Source organism: Citrus clementina, unplaced genomic scaffold (genome assembly GCF_000493195.1).
Source record: "Citrus clementina cultivar Clemenules unplaced genomic scaffold, Citrus_clementina_v1.0 scaffold_6, whole genome shotgun sequence".
NCBI classification, from domain to species: domain Eukaryota; kingdom Viridiplantae; phylum Streptophyta; class Magnoliopsida; order Sapindales; family Rutaceae; genus Citrus; species Citrus x clementina.
The window spans coordinates 4460445-4471234 of NW_006262139.1; the positions used below are offsets into that span (position 1 = coordinate 4460445).

The 10790-nt window shown below is 37.6% G+C and overlaps 1 non-coding gene across 1 annotated transcript; it reads left to right on the forward strand.

Moving 5' to 3' along the window:
* Nucleotides 1-7053: 7053 nt before the first annotated feature.
* On the forward strand, nucleotides 7054-7160 carry LOC112097547. The gene has a single exon (XR_002905078.1). It is a non-coding gene; the product is annotated as a small nucleolar RNA R71 (small nucleolar RNA).
* The last annotated feature ends 3630 nt before the right edge of the window (nucleotides 7161-10790 follow it).

Sequence of the window (10790 nt, forward strand, 5' to 3'; positions counted from 1 at the left end):
AAAATTGTTCATTTTTCCAAAGAGGTGAAGGATGATGGAACTGTGAATGGTTTTCTGGACAGAACTCTAAAAACTTTTGTGAGATTTTACTGTATGGAGATGATATTTCAGAAAGGGCATACAGACGTAGGGTATCTATATAAGGTAAGAACATTTGTTTGTAGCGAACTCCAGAACTGGTGAGGAATATGTTTTTAACCAGATGAAGAATGTCAAAACTTATAAGCAAATCTTTATCATGGAGCCAATCTTTTTCTGAATTATGCAATTCGGAAAGAATTGAATACCAATGGGTTTTTTGGTAATCAAGGTAGTTTCAAAAGTTTCACCATTAACTGCTCTGAAAAGTTTGGAATGAGGTTCCCAACTGTCTGATGGAAGAACAGAAGGATCAATCATACTGATATCTGCACCAGTGTCAATAAACCCGATAACAGGAACATGTTTATGAAACTTAGAAGGAAGGATTGACATTTTGAGGGAAGGTCTGGGAATGGTGGAAACATGGTTGACATTTTGAACTATAGAGATGACTGAAATATCTTCAGAATCAGAAGATTCTGCAATAAGAAAGGCAGTTTGATCATCTTGTGCTGACTGTTCTGAAAAATTTGATTCGACATCCTCATTCTCAGATAATAGAGAAGAATGTTGAAGATGTTGGATAAGTCGAACAGCTTTAGCTGATTTGTGGGGACAATTTCAGGCAAAGTGACCGCGTTTCTTGCAAACGAAACAACGGTTGGATTTTTTCTTTCGGTACTGAGAAACATCTTTCTTTTTGAAATACCGAAAAGGTTTTTTGGAGGATGACTTTCTATGGAAGTGTTTCCGAAAATGTCATTTCTTTGTGGTTGGACAAACACATTTCTTTTCATCCTTACACTCGATTTTGAGATAAGGTTTTTTACAAGCTTCAGAGAAGGGCTTCTTGTCTTCCATGAGATCTTTGAAGAACTCTTTTTTTTTCACAGATTTTATCAAGAGATAGCATGGCCATTTGGAAAATCTTTCCCAGAGAGATATCACCTATGCTTAGATTTGTGGCTGTGAGTTTTCTTTAAAGGTCAGGTTGTAACTCAACAGGAAGAGAGGCGATGAAGACATGTTTAAGAGATGGCTCATTGAACCTATTTAGCTTGTAGAATAGAATACTCATTCTTTTGTAATGAGCATCCAGAAGATGTCTTTTAAGAGAACAACATTTCATCTGATGGTATTCTTTTCTGTCTGCTTCAGTGGAAGCAGTTTTTTCACCGATGAATTGCTCATGAATAATATTGAGTGCTGTACCAATTAGAGATTCCATGAACTGGAGCTGTCTGTATTCGCCTAAACTTTCTAGCCAGTCTTGTAAAGAACCCGTGGAGCGGGCCATGAATTCACGAAGAACGGCTTGAGGTTGAGCATTAGGCTTGGTACCTTGGAGATCAATCCAGGCGGTAAATTCTTGAAGTCTAGCAGCCCATTTATGACGGGGAATGTCATCAAATGTAAACCAAGATGATGAAGATGGTTTTGTTGAGTGTTCGTGAATTGGTGGTGGCATTGGGTCTGTGTAAGATGCTTGATCAGAAGGATTGTCATCAACAATAGGTGTTGAAGTAGAAGCACTTTGATCTGCAGTTTCGGTGGCCATTAATATGCCTATAATGTCAGCATATTCAGACTCAGAGTCAGTGGAAGAGGTTGTTGATGAGGCATAGGATGAGGATGAGGATGAGGTTGAGTGATCTGTTTCAGGCTCAGAAGTACCGGAGGAATTTGAAGATTGGATCTGGACAGTACGATAATGATACTGATCCATTGGGCCTTTATCTTTTTTAAGAGGCTCGGGATGGTCTTGTGGTGATTCGTCTGGAGGGATTGTAGATGTAGAGGAAGAGGAAGTGGCCTTTGGACGTGGTTCAGAGATTCTGACTTTAGATCTTGACTTTTTGGGTGAAGAGGGTCGAGGAGTTGGTTGAAGGTGGGAGAAACCAAAGAACTGGTTGTAAACAGGTTGTTGAGGTCTAGATGGTGTGTAGAAAGGTACATAGGTGTCAAAGATTGGAGGAGATACTGGAGTTGGTTGCGGTTGAGTAAAGAGGGAAGGTCGAGTTTTTTCAGCATCAATTCTTGATAATTCAGCTTTGAGCTTTCTGATCTCAGCTTCTTTTTTATTGAACTCTGGACCCCAGATGTGGTTGTTGATCATTCGTCTGAGATCGGTATCTAGTTCAAAGATCCGATCTTGGAGATGTATATACATCTGATCAAGACGACTGCTGATTGAATCAACTTTTGTTTCCGTCTGAGAGACTTGATTGGCAACACAGTCAATTTTCTTACCGAGTTGTTGAAGAGTATGATTTTGAGCATTGGCATTTTTGGTTTGCCATTTCAAAACAGCTTCATATTGTTTTGGTTCTTCAGGTTGCCCAGAGGCTGTAATTGGAGATTGGACAAAAGGTTTTGAAGTAACACGGGTTTGTGTGTCTGTCTGTTTTTCAAGGGGAGGAAATGATTCCTCATAGGAATGACTTGAAAACATAAGGCATGACCTGATTGGGTGAACATGAGGTTTTGGATCCGGTGGAGGTTGTGAAAGAAAGGATTTGCAAGATGATGGAGGATAAGAAGATTTTTTCGTCTTCTTTTTCTTTCTCCGCATAATTTTCAATTCGTCATCAATATCCATATCATCTAAGCAAGGACAATCCGGATTGCACATATGGGCATCAGGAACATTAGGCCCATAGAGAATCATATAAGTGCAAAGACCAATTCTTCCTTGTTGGGTCACCACTTTTTCTAAGATCTTTTTAATTTCTCTGTTGGACACTTCAGTCTGACCATTAGATTGGGGGTGATACGCTATAGCTACTTTGTGTCTGACTCCATATTTTATCATTGCTGTAGTAAAGACTTTGTTGCAAAAATGTGTACCCTCATCACTAATAATTGCTCTAGGAGTGCCAAATTTGGAAAAAAAAAATTTCTGAAGAAAAGCCACCACTGTTTTAGCATCATCGGTAGGTAATGCGGCAGCTTCTACCCACTTGGAGACATAATCCACAACAATAAGGATATATAAGTTCCCAAAGGATGGGGGGAAAAGTTCCATGAAATATATTCCCCAGACATCAAAAACTTCCACTTCTAGTATGTTTGTCAATGGCATTTCATGTCTGCTAGTTATGTTCCCTGTCCTTTGACACCTGTCACAATATTTAACAAACTCATAAGCATCTTTAAAAATAGTTAGCCAGTAATAACCTAATTGCAATACTTTAGCAGCTGTTCTGTGACCACCAAAATGTCCTCTATATGCTGCAGCATGACATGACTCCAGTATATGGGGAATCTCTCCTTCTGCAGCACATCTTCGGATTACTTGGTCTGGGCACAACTTATATAAATGTGGGTCATCCCATTGGTAGCTTCTAACATTATGAAGAAATTTCTTTTTCTCTTGAAACTTCAGCTTGGGTGGTAACAATCCACTTACTAAATAGTTAGCAAAATCTGCATACCATAGAGATTCTGACTGCTGCAGCATCTGTACTTGCTATACCACCAACAGCTGTTCATCAGGAAAAGTTTCAGTGATGTCTTTCCTTGTCAATGTGCTTGTGTCTGCTTCTAACTTTGACAGGTGATCTGCTACTTGATTCTCAGTCCCCTTTCTATCTTTAATTTCCAGATCAAATTCTTATAGCAATAAGATCCATCTGATTAATCTTGGCTTGGCATCTTTCTTTGAAATTAAGTATTTGATGGCTGCATGGTCTGTATATACAGTCACTCTAGTGCCCACCAAGTAGGATCTGAATTTGTCAAAAGCAAATACTACTGCTAGCAATTCTTTCTCTATAGTGGTGTAATTGATTTGAGTTTGAGTAAGAGTTTTGCTTGCATAGTATATAGAGTGAAAAACCTTATCCTTTCTTTGCCCTAATACTGCTCCCACAGAATGGTCACTAGCATCACACATCAATTCAAATGGTAAAGTCTAGTCTGGAGATATAATTACTGGAGCAGTGATCAGAGCTTTCTTTAATTCTCCAAATGCTTGATGACAAGCTTTGTCAAAGTAAAAAGGTTTATCATGTTCCAGCAATGAGCATAATGGTTTGGCCACCTTGGAAAAATCCTTAATAAATCTTCTGTAAAATCCAACATGACCCAAAAAACTCCTAATACCCTTTACTGAAGTTGGAGGTAACAGTTTATCTATTACCTCTATCTTGGCTTTGTCTACCTCTATGCCATCCTTGGATACCTTGTGACCCAACATTATTCCTCCTTGCACCATGAAATGGCATTTTTCCCAATTGAGTACTAAGTTGGTCATCTCACATCTTTTAAGAACTTCTTCCAGGTTGTGCAAACCATTATTGTATGTTTCTCCAAAAACTGAGAAGTCATCCATGAAAACTTCTAAAGTCTGCTCTACCATGTCAGAAAATATAGATATCATGCATCTCTGAAAAGTTGTTGGAGCATTGCATAGCCCAAAGGGCATTCTTCTGAAGGCAAATGTTCCATAAGGACAAGTAAATGTTGTCTTCTCCTGATCTTCTAGAGCTATAGCAATCTGGTTGTAGCCTGAATACCCATCTAAGAAACAATAGTACTATTTTCCAGCAAGTCTGTCCAACATTTGATCTACGAATGGAAGTGGGAAATGGTCTTTCCTTGTGGCTTTGTTGAGTTTCCTGTAATCCATACATATTCTCCATCCAGTTACTGTCCTTGTAGAAATAAGTTCATTCTTCTCATTAGCTATTACTATTATCCCTCCCTTCTTTAGAACACATTACACTGGGCTCACTCATGAACTGTCTGACATTAGGTATATGATTCCAGCATCCAATCATTTGATGATTTCCTTCTTCACCACTTCTTTCATGATAGGGTTCAACCTTCTCTAGTGCTCAACTGAATTGATGGAGCAATTTTCTAGCAGGATTTTATGCATGCAAATTGATGAGTTTATCCCCTTTATATCTGCCATAGTCCATCCAATTGTTCTTCTGTATTTTCCAAGCAAATCTACTAAACTCTATTCTTGACCTGCATCCAAAGTAGAAGAGATGATTACAGGGAGTGTGTTATTTTGACCAAGATAAGCATATTTTAAATGTGAAGTAATAGTTTTAATTTAAGACTAGGAAGTGATTCAATAGATGGTAAAGTTGTTTGTACTTCCCTATCTGAAAGATTCAGATGTTCAATAAACCTAGTGTGCCTATCAAATTGCTTTTCTTCCGTCCAATCTATCTGAATTGCTACAACCTCTTCCTCTTCTACATCATCAAAGGTATTGACTTTGTCAAATGCCTTACAGCAGCATCTATTCATTCTGTCTGCTACAACAAAATCCACTAAACTCAGGAAATTGCAGTCTCCTACTTCATCAGGGTTTCTCATAGCCTCTAATACATTAAATGTGACTTGCTAATTATTTACTCTCATGGTGAGCTCTCCTTTCTGCACATCTATCAGAGTCTTTCCAGTTGCTAGAAAAGGTCTCCCAAGTATAATGGGTACCTCTTTATCAGCTTCAAAATCCAATACAATGAAATCCACTGGAAAGATGAATTTATCAACCCTCACCAGTACATCCTCTATTTTTCCTTCAGGGTATGCATGAGATCTATCAGCCAATTACAGAGTGACTGTTGTTGGTCTGCACTCCCCTACTCTAAGCTGCTTAAATACAGATAATGGCATTAAATTAATGCTAGCTCCCAGGTCACAGAGTGCTCTGCCAGCATACATAGTTCCTATAGAGCATGGTATTGTGAAACTCTCTAGATCTTTCACTTTTGCTGGAATCTTATTCTGGAGCATATGACTGCTTTCTTGTGTTAAAGCAACAGTTTCAAACTCTCCCAGCCTTCTTTTTCTTGCCAAGATGTCCTTTAGAAATTTCACATAATTTGGCATTTGCTCTAAAGCTTCCACAAAAGGTATGTTTATATATAATTGCTCCAGTACTTCCAGGAATTTGCTGAACTACTTGTCCTGTTTTTGTTTCTAAAACCTTTGTGGGAAAGATGGTGGATGTCTAAACTGCTGGTTAGATTCAGGAGGTACCAAACTTTGTTTGTTTAGGTTGGTGCATGTTATGGCTACTGGTGTTGCAACTTCTTTTTCAGCATGTTCTGGTTGAATTTCTTCTGCAGTTGTTGTAGCTTGGCCCATGTACTCAGTGTCTTGGTGGGGAGTTTGTTGTATCAGGCTTCCCTTTTGAGTTGGTTTTTGTACTGAATTGCATTTTATCCCATTTTTAGTCACCTCAACTGGGATATCAACATTCTTTCCGAATCTCAAACTAATTACTTTGCAGTGTTCTTTGCTCTCTCTCCTAGGGTCTTCTGTGTTGCTAGGTAGGCTTCCTTGAGTTCTGCTGCTCATTGTTGTGGCTAGTTGTCCCATTTGATTTTCCAGGTTTCTCAAGGATACAGCTTGACTCTGCACAATTGCTTCATTCTTTGCAATATACTTCTTAATCAATGTTTCCAATGAAGTGATTGGATCCTGACTGATATGCTTTTGCCCTTGAGTCTGCTGATGAAAACCAGGTGGCTGTGTGTTTCTATTCTGTCCATTTAATGCTGGAGCATTTTGATTCTGACTGTTCCATGAGAAATTTGGGTGTTGTTTCCAGCTAGGGTTGTAAGTATTTGAATATGGGTTGTTCTAAGGTTGTCGATTGAAATTACCCATATAGTCATGCTCTTCACCACAGTATACACAAGAAAGTTCAACAACTTGCTTTACTGTTGCTGGAGCAAATGTCAAGGCCTTTACCATGTTAGTCAATGAGGTTACTTGTGTTGATAAAGCTGTAATTGCATCAATGTTATGTACCCCTGCTGATCCTCTTGCTGCTGGTTGCCTAGCTGAAGGCCACTGGTAATTATTATTGGCAATTCTTTCCAGAATTTCATAAGCTTCAGTGTAAGATTTGGATAACAGAGCTCCATTTGCTGAAGCATCCATCATTAACCTTGTACTTGGATTCACCCCATTGTAGAAAGTTTCCAATTGTATGCAACAAGGAATACCTGATGAGGACACCTTCTGAGCAATTCCTTGAATCTTTCCCAAGCCTCGTACAAACTTTCATCTTCCAGTTGATGGAAGGAAGTAATCTCATTCCGCAACTTTGCATTTTTTGTTAGTGGGAAATATTTCATTAGGAATTTATCAGTCAATTCATTCCATGTAGTGATGGAATCAGATGGTAACGAATTTAACCATGCTCTTGCTCGATCTCTTAAGGAATAAGGAAAGAGCCTCAACATTAAGGCATCTTGTGTTGCTCCAGCAATCTTGAAAGCATCACTTACTTCCAAGAACAATTTAAGATGAAGATGAGGATCTTCATTTGGCAATCCGTTGAATTGCCCAACTGTATACAACATTTGAAACATCACTGCTTTAACTCAAAATTTATAGCGTCTACTTCAGGCCTGATGATGCCAGGATGTACAACTTGAGGAGTTAGCACAACATAATCTCTTATGGCTCTGTCTCTCTCATCAGCCATGTAAATAATATTATTGTTGCCTGGCTGTCTCCCGTTAGCATGTTCATTCTGTTCTTCATGAATGTTGACTGGTTGTAAGGGCCCTTAAGGGTTCAAATTTCCCTCATCCTGTAAATTATTCATGCCTGAAACAGTATTTGAATTTCTTCGTTCTCTTCGCAATCTCCTGACAGTCCTTTCAATCTCAGGATCGAATTGGAATACCACATACTTGTCCTTGCGCATGTAAATAATGATCTGCCAATCAATAGAGTGAATCAAGTCAAATTTGGCGCTATCACGATTTACTTCACACTTCAAAAATAAACAATCAATCCCCGGCAACGTCGCCAAAAACTTGTTGGTAAATTTTATAAGCAATAACTATCAATGCCAATGTGCAAGTATACACAACAAGTAATAAAGTGATAAGTATTCAAGATCGTCTCCACAGGGATTGATGTTATTCAAAATGCTATAGCACTCACAATAACACAACTCAACTTGAAACCAAAACAAACAATTGTCAAATAATTTCTATCGTAATCAATAATTGAAACAAGAACTAAATAAAACAATACTGTAATGAAATAAACTAGATTAATTGTGTCTAAGATTCGATTGAGAATATAGTAGTTGAATGATCAAACTCTCCTAATAGGGTGACTATTGTTTACCAAGTTAGCACCAGTTGTTAGAATAAGTGCTGCAGCACCAGGCAGAATAAACCGGCATCCTCAGCTATCGCATGTTGGAAATCTTATACCTTTAAATCTACTAACAATGACCAATTGTTCATATATTTATGGTATGACATAATTGCCTTTAATCTTTCTACCCTACAAGGTGAACACCTATGTCTAGAGTGTCACAAATCTTAACTTCAAGTATTGCCCTTATGGGATTCAAGACAACCTAATCCAGGAAACTCGACTTAGGAACAAGTAATACTCTAATAATGTCCGCTAAGACATGCCCTTTTGCTGCTCTATCTTAACTGAAATTATTAAATGGGTGGTCAACCGAAATAACAGTTATATTCATAAAAGCTATTAGAGTAAAATACTACAGCAATATCATAACAACATATAAGAACAGTCAAGAACCCATTGGATTATTTGTCACTCAACTACAAGTAAATTTAGTTCATAATCTGGATGAGAGAAATAAACATAAACATATTGGTCTCGGAATACATCAAATCAATTAAGGGAAGAAGATAAATATAAGTTGAGCACGGTGAAAGTCAAAGCCAAGTAATTCTGCACGATTCTCCACTGTTGCCGAAACAACACTCTTCAATTCTCCTATTCTTCTTCGTTCCTTCTAATTATTCTAATGATAGTTCCTCGCCTCCTCTCTTTGTGATGAACCTCTCCTTTTTATATTGCAAATTAGGTTTAACCAAAGCCCATGAGCATGCATGTGTTTAAATTAGGAAACATGCAGATCGTGATTTTATGGTTGACCCGCGCCTAAGTTTTCTCCCGCATTGCTCCCAGATTGCTACAGCACTGGTTGCTATAACAGCTGCTACAACACTGCCTTATTTCTGATTGTGTTTTACTTCTTTTGTGGCCATTTTCCTTTCTCCTCTTGCTCTTCTAATGCCTCAACATCCTCGTATGAATTTAAAACCTACAATTTAAAACATGTTTTTAGCAAAACGTATTACGACTCAACTAAAATAAATGCTTATGCAAAAGGTAACCAAAATGTAATAAAAACACCTTATTTGTTCTCTAAGTGACCTTGATTTTAAGTTTAAAATTGATGTAATAACTCTCATTTCCTAGAGTTATCAATTAGGCTAGGACTTGCAATGATGGATTAAATCCTTTTGTGGCCAATTTAGGTTTTTCCTTACAATCTCTCGCTTTGGAAATGCATAAAAGAACCTTTTCTTATGATGTCATTACTTATTCCAGGACCTAAAGCTCCTCAAAAAGATATTGATGTATATCTACGTCCATTGATGGAAGAATTAAAAGAATTATAGGGTGTAGGTGTACAAACATATGATGTCTTGAAGGAACAATATTTTTGCATGTATACAATAGTATTATGGACTGTAAATGACTTTTCTACTTTGGTTCTAATTCAACCCTAATTTCCAATGCCACAAGATCCATATTTGACTTAAGGCCATCTTTAGACTTGTCGAAATGTTTAGCAGTGTTCCATATATACTCTCACAAACTTTTTTTCAATGTTCATTACATCTAATTGATTACGCACCAGGAAGTACTTCCAATACTCTAATTTAAAAAATATGCATTTTATCTACCACCACACACTATCATTATTTTCAAAACTTTTTCACTTTTTACTTTTACTTTTACTTTTCTCCTATTTATTTTCAATGGACTCAACCAGTTGAAAAATCTCCTCACCATTTAATGGTTTCGAAATTGGATCTTGCTTTGCTTTATTATTAAAGGCTTTCTTTTGGTTTCAGAATTCATGGTTAATAAGAAGCCAACGACGATAGCCTAAATATGCAGTTTTTTCCTACTATGTTTTAGTCTACATTTGGGTGTATTTAAGACACAATATGGATATGCAACCCGCTAAATTACCATATGCCGAAAAGTCATTTATGGTCCATCGCAGCACAACCCTTAGATTAAAGAATTCCTTTTTACTAGCATTATAAGCTTCCACCTTAACATCCTTTGAAGTTTGCAACTCTTTTATCAATGGTGCCAAGTACACATCAATATCATTGCCCATTGTTGAGGACTAGAAATCAATAAGGACAACATCATAAATTTCCGTTTCAGGCATAGCCACAGCAGAAGATTGTATGTTGTAAGAATAACCAGCCAATAACTGTGTGTGCTACTAAGAGAGCTATGTGGGTTGATTCCATCAACCGATACCACAAGACGAAGATTTCTAGCATCTAATACAAAGGTAGGTCATTTCTCATCTACTAACTTCTATGATGATGAGTAAATAGGATGTCGAAGCTTACCATCAACTACCCTCTTAGTTGCATGCCAAGTCAAATCCTTGGCAGTTTGTGATGAGTGAAACATATGTCTAAGTCTAGGAATGGGAGGAAAGTACCATAAAACCTTTGCCAGAATACCTATCCTATATTTGTCAACATCACCATCCTTTTTTTCCATATAGTCACAAGTAGGACATTCAGAAAGCCCTTCATACTCTTTTCTTTAGAGTATACTATCATTTGGGCAAGCATGTATTGTCACAGATTCTAAGCCTAAAGTAGACATTGTCTTTTGGGCTTCATACATAGACT